Consider the following 13,955-nt stretch of genomic DNA (forward strand, 5'->3'; position numbering starts at 1 on the left):
AATGAAAATCTGTCATTCATAACAACACTGATGAACCTAGAGGCCATTACGTTAGGTGAAATAAGGCAGGCACACAGAGACAGATACCCTGTGATTTCCCTTGTATACAAAATATTTTAAAAAGTCAAATGCATAGAAGTAGAGGGTGGAATGGTGGTTGCTAGAGTACCAGAGGCTGGGGTGGGCAGTGGTGATGGGGAAAGGAAAGATGTTGGCCAATGGGCATTAAGTCAGTTAGATAGAAGGGAAAAGAAATGAACAAGCACAAAACAACAAAAACACTCATCAGACTTAAGCCCTTACATGTCTGTAAATTGCCTTACATTAAATGCAAATGATACAAATACACCAATTAGAAAACACAGATTGGGAAAATAGTTAAGAGCAAAACAAACAAACAAACAAAAAATACAACTCCATTATATTCTGTCTATAAGAAACTCACTTCAAATGTAAGGTTATAAGTAAGTTGAAAGTAAAAGAATGGAAATGGTATACCATGCAAAACTTTAATCAAAAGAAACTATGAATAGCTACATTGTTGTCAGATAAAGACAGCATTCAAGCCAAAAAAAAAAACAAACAAAAATTACCAGGAACAAAAAGAAGCATTCCATGATTTAAAAAAAATAGCAATTCACCAAGAAGGTATAGCAAATCTAAATCTGTATGCACCCATGTAAAGCAAAAATTGAAGTAACTAAAAGGAGAATGTAAAAACCACAATACCAGAGACCTCAATACCTCTCTCTCAATAATTGATAAAACAACTGGACAGAAAATCAGTGGAAGAGCTCAGCAAAATTATCGACAGGATCTAATTGACATTTATAGAATATACCATCCAACACCAGAATATGCATTCTTTTCAAGTGCCAATGAAATGAAACATATATCAAGATATAACATATCCTGGGCCAAAAAATAATCTTCAACAAACTTAAAAGAATTGAAATCATATAGGTTGTGATCTTTGACCACAATGATATAAAGTTAGAAATCAATAACATAAAGATAATAGTAAAATCTCCAAACACCTGAAAATTCTTCTGAACAACCCAAGAGTCAAACAGAAAGTCTCAAGAGATGCACTGAAATAAGTGAAAATGAAACTAAACTACACCAAAAGTTGCTGTCTAGGGCAGTTTTGAGAGGAAAATCTATAGCACTAGTAGCACATATTAGAAAAGAGGAAAAATCACACATCTGTAGTCTTAAGTTTCCATCTTTAGAACCTAGAAAATGACAAGCAAAATCAACCCAAAGCAAGCAGAAGAAAGGAAAACTTAAGACAAGAGAACAAATCAATGTTATTTAGAACATAAAAAAGAAAGAAAATCAATTAAACAGAAACTTGATCCTTTGAAAAAATCTTTAAAATTGACAAACATCTAGCAAGATGTTTTTGAAAAAAGAAAAAAAGAAAGAAGACACACATTACCAATAGCAGAAATGAAACAGGAATACTGTTACTGCAGGTAAGAAAAGGATAATATACGAGTACTAGGAACAACTCTACAAACATAAATGATATGTCTTAGAAGCCGCAGGTCAATTCTTTGAGAAGCACAAAGTATCACAACTTTCTCAACATAAAATAGTTTGAATAACCTTATAATGATTAAGAAAATTGGATTTATAACTTAATAATCACCCCCAAAAAAATTCCAGACCCAGATGGCTTCATGCGAGAATTCTACCAAATATTTAAGAATTAACACTAATTCTACACAGTATCTTCCAGAAAACAGAAGAGAAAGAAACATTTTCTAGCTTATTCTGAGAATTCAGCATTATTCTGACATGAAAAAGAGACAAAGCAAGGATGTCCACTCTCACCACTCCCATCCACTATAGTACTAAAAATAAAGCAAGAAAACAAAATAAAAGGCATGCAGACAAAAAGAAGAGGAAGTAAAACTGCCCCAATTTGCAGACAACATAACGGTCTATACAGAGAAACCCATGAAATCTACAAAAACTTTAGAATAAGTGAGTGAAGCAAGATCTCAGGGAAGAGATCAACGTATAAAACTCAATTGTACTTATATATATTAGCAATAACATGGGGAAACAAATTTAAAATATAATACCATTTATTACTGCCCCCAAAATACTTAGGTGCATGTCTAACCAAATATACAGAACTTGCAGGGTGAAAACTAAAAATTACTAATGGAATAAATCAAAGAAGATCTACATAAATCAAAAGACACGTCATATTTGTGAACTGGAAATTCAATACAGTAAAGATGTCAACTCTCCCTAAATTTATATACATGTGTAATGCAATTCCTATCAGAAGCTCAGCAAGACTTTCAGTAGACATAGATAAAATTGTTGTAAAATTTATACAGCAGGGCAAAGAAACTAGAAGCTAGATCAATAACTGAATCAATTTTGAAAAAAATAAAGAAGAAAGTGGGAGAAATTATTTTTCTCAGCTTCAAGACTACTACAAGATGTAGTAATCAAGATCGTGTGGTATTGGCACAGGGAACAGACACATAGATTAATGGTACATAATAGAGAATTCAGAAACAACCCGATATAAGAATGCCAACCGATCTGATTTTCCGACAAATGTGCAAACACAACTCATCAGAGGAAGAATAGTCATTTCAACAATTATGCCAAAGAACCTGTATATTCACAGGCACAAAAATGAACCTCAGCATAAATCTTATACCTTTTGCAAAAATTAACTCAAAATGGATCATAGATTTAAATGCAAAACATTAAATGATAAAACTTCTGTACGATAACACAGGAGAAATCTTCAGGACCTAAGGCTTGCTGAAGAATTTTTTAAACCTAGGACAAAAAGCACAAATTATTTTAAAAAGTTGTGAATTAATTTTCATCAAAATTAAATTTTAGCTCTGTAAGAAACTTTGTTAAGAAAATTAAAATACAAGGTGGGGCGGAGCAAGATGGCCGAATAGGAACAACTCCAGTCTCCAACTCCCAGCGCGAGCGACACAGAAGACCGGTGATTTCTGCATTTTCAACTGAGGTACTGGGGTCATCTCACTAGGGAGTGCCGGACAATCGGTGCTGGTCAGCTGCTGCAGCCTGACCAGCGAGAGCTGAAGCAGGGCGAGGCATCGCCTCACCTGGAAGCGCAAGGGGGAAGGGGATCCGTTTTCCTAGCCAGGGGAACTGAGACACACAACACCTGGAAAATCGGGTAACTCCCACCCCAATACTGCGCTGTAAGCATACAGGCATTCCAGGAGAATATATCCCACACCTGGCCGGGAGGGTCCCACGCCCACGAAGCCTCCCTCACTGCTAACACAGCAGTCTGCCGCGATCTATCCGCAAGGCAGCAGCGAGGCTGGGGGAGGGGCGCCCGCCATTGCTGAGGCTTAAGTAGGTAAACAAAGCCGCTGGGAAGCTCGAACTGGGTGGAGCTCACAGCAGCTCAAGGAAGCCTGCCTGTCTCTGTAGTCTCCACCTCTGGGGACAGCGCACAGCTGAAGACCAACAGGGGAAGTAGCGGGAGCCGGTGCAGACGCGAACGACTCTGTCTGACAGCTTTGGGGAGAGCCGCGGATCTCCCAACGCGGAGGTTGAGATCTGAGAACGGACAGACTGCCTGCTCAGGTGTGTCCCTGACCCTGAGTAGCCTAGCTGGGAGAAATCCCCCACTAGGGGCAGTCTGACACCCCACACCTCACAGGGTGGAGTACACCCCTGAGAGGACACTTCCAAAGGAAGAATCAGACAGGTACACTCGCTGTTCAGCAATATTCTATCTTCGGCAACCTCTGCTGCTGATACCCAGGCAAACAGGGTCTGGAGTGGACCTCAAGCAATCTCCAACAGACCAACAGAGAGTCCTTCTGACTGTCAGAAGGAAAACTATCAAACAGGAAGGACACCTATACCAAAACCCCATCAGTTCATCACCACCATCAAAGACCAGAGACAGATAAAACCACAAAGATGGGGAAGAAGCAGGGCAGAAAAGCTGGAAATTCAAAAAATAAGAGCGCATCTCCCCCTGCAAAGGAGCGCAGCCCATCACCAGCAACGGATCAAAGCTGGTCAGAGAATGACTTGGACGAGAGGAGAGAAGAAGGCTTCAGTCCATCAAACTTATCAGAGCTAAAGGAGGAATTACGTACCCAGCGCAAAGAAACTAAAAATCTTGAAAAAAGAGTGGAAGAATTGACAGCTAGACTCATTAATGCAGAGAAGATCATAAACGAAATGACAGAGATGAAAACCATGACACGAGAAATACGTGACAAATGCACAAGCTTCAGTAACCGACTCGATCAACTGGAAGAAAGAGTATCAGCGATTGAAGATCAAATGAATGAAATGAAGCGAGAAGAGAAACCAAAAGAAAAAAGAAGAAAAAGAAATGAGCAAAGCCTGCAAGAAGTATGGGATTACGTAAAAAGACCAAATCTACGTCTGATTGGGGTGCCTGAAAGTGAGGGGGAAAATGGAACCAAGTTGGAAAACACTCTTCAGGATATCATCCAGGAGAACTTCCCCAACCTAGTAGGGCAGGCCAACATTCAAATTCAGGAAATACAGAGAACGCCACAAAGATACTCCTCCAGAAGAGCAACTCCAAGACACATAATTGCCAGATTCACCAAAGTTGAAATGAAGGAAAAAATCTTAAGGGCAGCCAGAGAGAAAGGTCGGGTCACCCACAAAGGGAAGCCCATCAGACTAACAGCAGATCTCTCGGCAGAAACTCTACAAGCCAGAAGAGAGTGGGGGCCAATATTCAACGTTCTTAAAGAAAAGAATTTTCAACCCAGAATTTCATATCCAGCCAAACTAAGTTTCATAAGTGAAGGAGAAATAAAATCCTTTACAGATAAGCAAATGCTTAGAGATTTTGTCACCACCAGGCCTGCCTTACAAGAGACCCTGAAGGAAGCCCTAAACATGGAAAGGAACAACCGGTACCAGCCATCGCAAAAACTTGGCAAAATGTAAAGACCATCGAGGCTAGGAAGAAACTGCATCAACTAACGAGCAAAATAACCAGATAATATCATAATGGCAGGATCAAGTTCACACATAACAATATTAACCTTAAATGTTAATGGACTAAATGCGCCAATTAAAAGACACAGACTGGCAAACTGGATAAAGAGTCAAGACCCATCAGTCTGCTGTATTCAGGAGACCCATCTCACATGCAGAGACATACATAGGCTCAAAATAAAGGGATGGAGGAAGATCTACCAAGCAAATGGAGAACAAAAAAAAGCAGGGGTTGCAATCCTAGTCTCTGATAAAACAGACTTTAAACCATCAAAGATCAAAAGAGACAAAGAAGGCCATTACATAATGGTAAAGGGATCAATTCAACAGGAAGAGCTAACTCTCCTAAATATATATGCACCCAATACAGGAGCACCCAGATTCATAAAGCAAGTCCTTAGAGACTTACAAAGAGACTTAGACTCCCATACAATAATAATGGGGGACTTCAACACTCCGCTGTCAACATTAGACAGATCAACGAGACAGAAAGTTAACAAGGATATCCAGGAATTGAACTCATCTCTGCACCAAGCGGACCTAATAGACATCTATAGAACTCTCCACCCCAAATCAACAGAATATACATTCTTCTCAGCACCACATCGCACTTATTCCAAAATTGACCACATAATTGGAAGTAAAGCACTCCTCAGCAAATGTAAAAGAACAGAAATTATAACAAACTGTCTCTCAGACCACAGTGCAATCAAACTAGAACTCAGGACTAAGAAACTCAATCAAAACCGCTCAACTACATGGAAACTGAACAACCTGCTCCTGAATGACTACTGGGTACATAACGAAATGAAAGCGGAAATAAAGATGTTCTTTGAAACCAATGAGAACAAAGATACAACATACCAGAATCTCTGGGACACATTTAAAGCAGTGTGTAGAGGGAAATTTATAGCACTAAATGCCCACAAGAGAAAGCAGGAAAGATCTAAAATTGACACTCTAACATCACAATTAAAAGAACTAGAGAGGCAAGAGCAATCACATTCAAAAGCTAGCAGAAGGCAAGAAATAACTAAGATCAGAGCAGAACTGAAGGAGATAGAGACACAAAAAACCCTCCAAAAAATCAATGAATCCAGGAGTTGGTTTTTTGAAAAGATCAACAAAATTGACAGACCGCTAGCAAGGCTAATAAAGAAAAAAAGAGAGAGGAATCAAATAGATGCAATAAAAAATGATAAAGGGGATATCACCACTGACCCCACAGAAATACAAACTACCATCAGAGAATACTATAAATGCCTCTATGCAAATCAACTAGAAAATCTAGAAGAAATGGATAATTTCCTGGACACTTACACTCTCCCAAGGCTAAACCAGGAAGAAGTTGAATCCCTGAATAGACCAATAGCAGGCTCTGAAATTGAGGCAACAATTAATAGCCTACCCACCAAAAAAAGTCCAGGACCAGATGGATTCACAGCTGAATTCTACCAGAGGTACAAGGAGGAGCTGGTACCATTCCTTCTGAAACTATTCCAATCAATAGAAAAAGAGGGAATCCTCCCTAACTCATTTTATGAGGCCAACATCATCCTGATACCAAAGCCTGGCAGAGACACAACAAAAAAAGAGAATTTTAGACCAATATCCCTGATGAACATTGATGCAAAAATCCTCAATAAAATACTGGCAAACCGGATTCAGCAGCACATCAAAAAGCTTATCCACCATGATCAAGTGGGCTTCATCCCTGGGATGCAAGGCTGGTTCAACATTCGCAAATCAATAAACGTAATCCAGCATATAAACAGAACCAAAGACAAGAACCACATGATTGTCTCAATAGATGCAGAAAAGGCTTTTGACAAAATTCAACAGCCCTTCATGCTAAAAACGCTCAATAAATTCGGTATTGATGGAACGTACCTCAAAATAATAAGAGCTATTTATGACAAACCCACAGCTAATATCATACTGAATGGGCAAAAACTGGAAAAATTCCCTTTGAAAACTGGCACAAGACAGGGATGCCCTCTCTCACCACTCCTATTCAACATAGTGTTGGAAGTTCTGGCTAGGGCAATCAGGCAAGAGAAAGAAATCAAGGGTATCCAGTTAGGAAAAGAAGAAGTCAAATTGTCCCTGTTTGCAGATGACATGATTGTATATTTAGAAAACCCCATCATCTCAGCCCAAAATCTCCTTAAGCTGATAAGCAACTTCAGCAAAGTCTCAGGATACAAAATTAATGTGCAAAAATCACAAGCATTCTTATACACCAGCAACAGACAAGCAGAGAGCCAAATCAGGAATGAACTTCCATTCACAATTGCTTCAAAGAGAATAAAATACCTAGGAATCCAGCTTACAAGGGATGTAAAGGACCTCTTCAAGGAGAACTACAAACCACTGCTCAGTGAAATCAAAGAGGACACAAACAAATGGAAGAACATACCATGCTCATGGATAGGAAGAATCAATATCGTGAAAATGGCCATACTCCCCAAGGTTATTTATAGATTCAATGCCATCCCCATCAAGCTACCAATGACTTTCTTCACAGAATTGGAAAAAACTGCTTTAAAGTTCATATGGAACCAAAAAAGAGCCCGCATTGCCAAGACAATCCTAAGTCAAAAGGACAAAGCTGGAGGCGTCACGCTACCTGACTTCAAACTATACTACAAGGCTACAGTAACCAAAACAGCATGGTACTGGTACCAAAACAGAGATATAGACCAATGGAACAGAACAGAGTCCTCAGAAATAATACCGCACATCTACAGCCATCTGATCTTTGACAAACCTGAGAGAAACAAGAAATGGGGAAAGGATTCCCTATTTAATAAATGGTGCTGGGAAAATTGGCTAGCCATAAGTAGAAAGCTGAAACTGGATCCTTTCCTTACCCCTTATACGAAGATTAATTCAAGATGGATTAGAGACTTAAATGTTAGACCTAATACCATAAAAACCCTAGAAGAAAATCTAGGTAGTACCATTCAGGACATAGGCATTGGCAAGGACTTCATGTCTAAAACACCAAAAGCAACGGCAGCAAAAGCCATAATTGACAAATGGGATCTAATTAAACTAAAGAGCTTTTGCACAGCAAAAGAAACTACCATCAGAGTGAACAGGCAACCTACAGAATGGGAGAAAATTTTTGCAACCTACTCATCTGACAAAGGGCTAATATCCAGAATATACAAAGAACTCAAACAAATATACGAGAAAAAAACAAACAACCCCATCAAAAAGTGGGGAAAGGATATGAACAGACATTTCTCAAAAGAAGATATTCATACAGCCAACAGACACATGAAAAAATGCTCATCATCACTGGCCATCAGAGAAATGCAAATCAAAACCACAATGAGATACCATCTCACACCAGTTAGAATGGCAATCATTAAGAAGTCAGGAAACAACAGGTGTTGGAGAGGATGTGGAGAAATAGGAACACTTTTACACTGTTGGTGGGATTGTAAACTAGTTCAACCATTATGGAAAAGAGTATGGCAATTCCTCAAGGATCTAGAACTAGATGTACCATATGACCCAGCCATCCCACTACTGGGTATATACCCAAAGGATTATAAATTAGTCTACTACAAAGACACATGTACACGTATGTTTATTGCGGCACTATTCACAATAGCAAAGACTTGGAATCAACCCAAATGTCCATCTGTGACAGACTGGATTAAGAAAATGTGGCACATATACACCATGGAATACTATGCAGCCATAAAAAAGGATGAGTTTGCGTCCTTTGTAGGGACATGGATGCAGCTGGAAACCATCATTCTTAGCAAACTATCACAAGAAGAGAAAACCAAACACCGCATGTTCTCACTCATAGGTGGGAACTGAACAATGAGATCACTTGGACTCGGGAAGGGGAACATCACACACTGGGGTCTATCATGGGGAGGGGGGAGGGGGGAGGAGGGAGGGATTGCATTGGGGAGTTATACATGATATAAATGATGAATTGATGGGTGCTGACGAGTTGATGGGTGCAGCACACCAACATGGCATAAGTATACATATGTAACAAACCTGCACGTTATGCACATGTACCCTAGAACTTAAAGTATAATAAAAAAAAAATAAATAAATAAATAAATAAATAAATAAATAAATAAAAAAAAAAAAAAAAAAAAAAAAAGAAAATACATTTTGTAAATCAGAATCAAATTATATCAAATATTCATTTTATTACTACTGATTTTACTCAAATAAAATCCACACAACTTTTCCAAAAAAAAAAAAAAAAAAAAAAAAAGAAAATTAAAATACAAGAAGAAATATCTGCAAGCCCCATATCTGACAAAGGGCTTATATATATATATATATATGTAAATAAGTCTAGAAATTCAACAGAAATTAGAATGTACAAAAGATCTAAAGAGACATTTCACCAAGCACATAGAAATGTGTTCAATATCTGGCCACTAGGAAAATGCAAATGAAGACTGTCTTGGACCATTTGTGCTGATATTTTAAAAACCACCAACTGGGTAATTTGTAAATAATAGAAATTTATTTCCTGCAATTTTGGAGACTGAAGAGTCCAAGATCAAGGTACCAGCAGGTCTGGTGTCTGGTGAGGGCAGTTCTGTGCTTTCAGATGATGCCATGAATGCTGCATCCTCACATGGTAGGAGGTGAGAGGGCAAAAGGGACTAGCTAGTATTCTCCAGTCCTTTTATAAAGCACTAATAAAAAACACTAATCTATCTGTAATAGATAGATTAGTGATCTATTACTAATATTACTATAAGTAACAAAACACTATAAGTAATAAATATAGATTACTATAAGGAATAAAATATCTTATAAGTAATAGATTGCTAACAAGTAACAAAACACTAATCTATCAGTAATCCATGACTTACTACTTATTCTTCCCTCTAAAAGGCCCCATCTCTTAAGACTACCACAATGGGTTTAAAATTTCAACATGAGTTTTGGAGGGACACATTCAAACCACAGCAAAGACCATAATGAGATATCCTATGCACCTATTAGAAGTGCTAAAATAAAAATAATGAAAATGTCAAATGCTGGTAAGGATGTGGAGAAATGGAATCTTTCAGATTTTGCTGTTGGGAATGCAAAATGGTACAGTGACACTGACAATTTGAAAGCTTCTCAAAAAACTAAACATACACTTACCTTACAACCCAGCAGTCACACTCCTTGGCATTTATCCTAGAGAAATGAAAACTTACGTCCCCACAAAAAATTGTATAGCAGCTTTATTTGTGATAGTCAGAAATTAAAAACTATAAAAATATTCTATAAATCAATGAATGGTTAAACAAACTGTGTTACATTCATACCATACACTTCAGCAATAAGAAGAAACAAACTATTGAGACTTGCAACAACGTCAGTGGATCTCAGGTACAATATGTTGAGTAAAAAAAAGTCAATATCAAAGATAGTATATTCTGATTCCACTTCCATTACATTCTCAAGATGATAAAATTGTAGAGCTGGAACATAGATTAGCAGAGTTAGGAATAATGGGGTTAGGGGAAGGGTGTGGAGACATAGGGAGTGATTGGGGCTATAAATGAGTAACAGTGGAGTCTTGCGATGATAGGACAGTTTTGTAACTTGATTGTAGTAATTACACGAATCTTCTATGTGTAATAAAATGATACCGAACCAAACACACATATTGCACCAATGTCAATTTCCTGGATTTGGTACTGTACTATCAGAATTTGATAGCATTGCATAAATGAACTAAACCCACACCTTTTGTCAATGTCAATTTCCTGGTTTGAGTACTATGCCATCACATATTTAATAGTATTGCATAAGATGAAACCATTGGGACAACCTGAGTAAAGGGTACATAGGACATTTCTATACTATTTTTGAAACTTCCTGTGAATCTATCACGATTAAAAACAAAATATTTTTTAAAGTAAAATATTCAAGTAAATAATAAAAACACAAAGTATGCAAATTAAATATGCTTTGATATAGGATTGAAAGGGTGATATAATATGATGCCTTCAGGACACTACACATATGTTAGCTTTGCTGGAGCCTAAAGTCCTTGTGTGAACTGTTGAGTTACTGTTACACTACAAATGAATTTTACTTTCTTTTGTTTTTCATACTTTAACAGGGATAACCATTAGAAATATAATTAATGGATTGAATTTGCTCATGTTAATTGAACTCATTCAATGGTCTGAATAATTAACTATCCTAATATATATTTACAATAATTCTGCTTGCAATGTAAGTCATAACTATTTTTTTGACAATTTAATTTTGTACTTCAACTTTTCGAGAGTGTGGCCTTTTCAAAAAAAGTGTCTACTAATTACAAAGTAGAAAAAATGTGTCATATGATTGATTTTATAGTTACTTTTAAAAGGAAATTTATTAGAATAAAATTACCTATAACCAAGTAGAGCAAAAAGTGGTAAACCTAGATGCAATAAATCTACTTTACGCAATTTTTCTAACTTCTTTCAACTTTCTAAATGTTTGTTAAGAACTATCAATGTACAGGACCCTCTCACAGGCTTGGTCTGGATCAGCCCTCAAAAGCTTGTCTAAGTAAGCTTCAAACCAGTTATTTAACAAAACTTTCTGCAAGGATGAATTTTTTTGTATGTGCTATTCAGTACGGTAGGCACAAGTGGCACTTAAACACTTGAAATATGACTCACAAAAAAGACACTGAATTTTTTATTTAATCTTATTTTAATTAATCTAATTTTAATTTTTAAAAGTCATAGATGGCTAACGGCAGCCATATTGGGCAGCACAGCTCAAGATACTATCACATAGATTTTGGATATTAACCCCTTATTTTCAGAATACTTTTCCTTCACAAGTTCACACAGAAGAAATCTTCAGTGTAAACAGAGAAACCCTCTGTCAGACACTTTCCTACCATGATCCCCTTCACCTCTCCTCCTTGCAAGCAGAGGAAGCCTATGTTTACAGCTGCCAGATATGCCAGATCCAAATTATTGGGACAGCTCTGGCCAATGGCACATGAGTGAGTCTCCCAGATGATTTCTGAGACATGTTTTCCTGCCTGATAAAAAGAGAATAATAAAGAAGAGGAGACGTTTTCCCTCTCTGTGTTGCTTGCAGCTGCTATGGCCGTCTTGTGGACCATGAGGCAAACAATGAAAGAAAGAAGCTTACCCTGACTTCGTTGAGCCATAGAATTAACTCTGGATCCACCAATACCAAATGCTTATTTTGTAGAAAAAATAAATCTTTATTGTTGCAGCTATTTTTTACCAATATTTTGTTGGTTGCCATCACAGCTTCCAAACTAATAGAGATCCTTAAAATTCATTATGGTAGTTAAGGTTGAGTCATTCCATTGTAGTGCAACAGGTGTATCAATGTCAGGGAGCAGAGAAGAGAAGGGAGGAAAGATGGGAGATGATATAAAGAAAGATCAATAGTTTTGTAACTACTCTAGAGGGGAACTTTGGGACCCAAGGTATGACACAGCTCTAAGGTGAGCTGGGAGGGCATGGCACAAGTGAGGATCTCTAAGTGTGGACCAAGCAAACTGGCAAAGAAGGTTAAGGAGATGGAAGACCAGAGAAATAAGCAAAGTTCAAATCATGGGGGACCCGGAGGGACATACTGACATTTTGGACTGATTTGTAAGGGTCACAGAAAACGATTGTTTTTAAGTTTTAAACAAAGGTCATGGTCACATTTGCATTTTCAAAAGCTTATTCTGGCTGCAGGTGGCAAATGATTTGGAATGGGCCAATTCTGGAAACTGAAATATCAGAGGGAGTATATCATATCAGGGAATTATGATGTTGATATGATGTAGTATCTTGATGTTAACTCTGGTCACTTGTTAAGATGTTTTTTTGTTTGTTGGTTTTTTGTTTTTTGAGACAGAGTCTCGCTCTGTCACCCAGGCTGGAGTACAGTGGTGCGATCTTGGCTCACTGCAACCTCTGCCTCCCGGGTTCAAATGATTCTCCTGCCTCAGCTTTCTGAGTAGCTGGGATTACAGGCGTGCAACACCATGCCTGGCCAATTTTTGTCTTTTTAGTAGAGATGTGGTTTCACCATGTTGGTCAGGCTGGTGTCGAACTCCTGACCTTGTGATTCACCCATCTAAGCCTCCCAAAGTGCTGGGATTACAGATATCAGCCACCATGCCCGGGTTTAAGATGGTTTTTAAATCACTGATTGGTAGTTTTAAAGTCTAAAAACAATTATGTAATTTAGCAAGAAAAGAGCATAGAATAATGTTGGCAGGTATGCCAATGTCAAAATATAAAACACAAAGTTTTTCATAGGACTTGGCATGTTAATTTTTAAGTGAGTTTCTTAATCTTGAGTTTAAGTGAGTTTCTTAATTGTTTTGGTGGTTTTTTTCATTGAAGCTGATAAGCAAATTCAGCAAAATCTCAGGATACAAAATCAATGTGCAAAATTCACAAGCATTCCTATACACCAACAATAGACAAGCAGAGAGTAAAATCATGAATGAACTCCCATTTGCAATTGCTACAAAGAGAATAAAATACCTAGGAATGCTGCTAACAAGGGATGTGAAGGACTTCTTCAAGGAAAACTACAAACCACTGCTCAAGGAAATAAGAGAGGACACAAACAAATCCATGCTCATGGACAGGAAGAATCAGTATCAAGAAAATGGCCATACTGCTCAAAGTAATTTATAGATTTAATGCTATTCCCATTAAACTATCACTGACATTCTTCACAGAATTAGAAAAAACTACTTTAAAATTCACATGGAACCAAGAAAGAGCCCATATAACCAAGACAATCCTAAACAAAAAGAACAAAGCTGGAGGCATCATGCTACCTGACTTCAAACTATACTACAAGTCTACAGTAACCAAAACAGCATGTTATTTGAACCAAAACAGACACATAGACCAATGGAACAGAACAGAGGCCTCAGAAATAAGACCACA

The sequence above is a fragment of the Rhinopithecus roxellana genome, chromosome 17, assembly GCF_007565055.1.
Source record: "Rhinopithecus roxellana isolate Shanxi Qingling chromosome 17, ASM756505v1, whole genome shotgun sequence".
NCBI classification, from domain to species: domain Eukaryota; kingdom Metazoa; phylum Chordata; class Mammalia; order Primates; family Cercopithecidae; genus Rhinopithecus; species Rhinopithecus roxellana.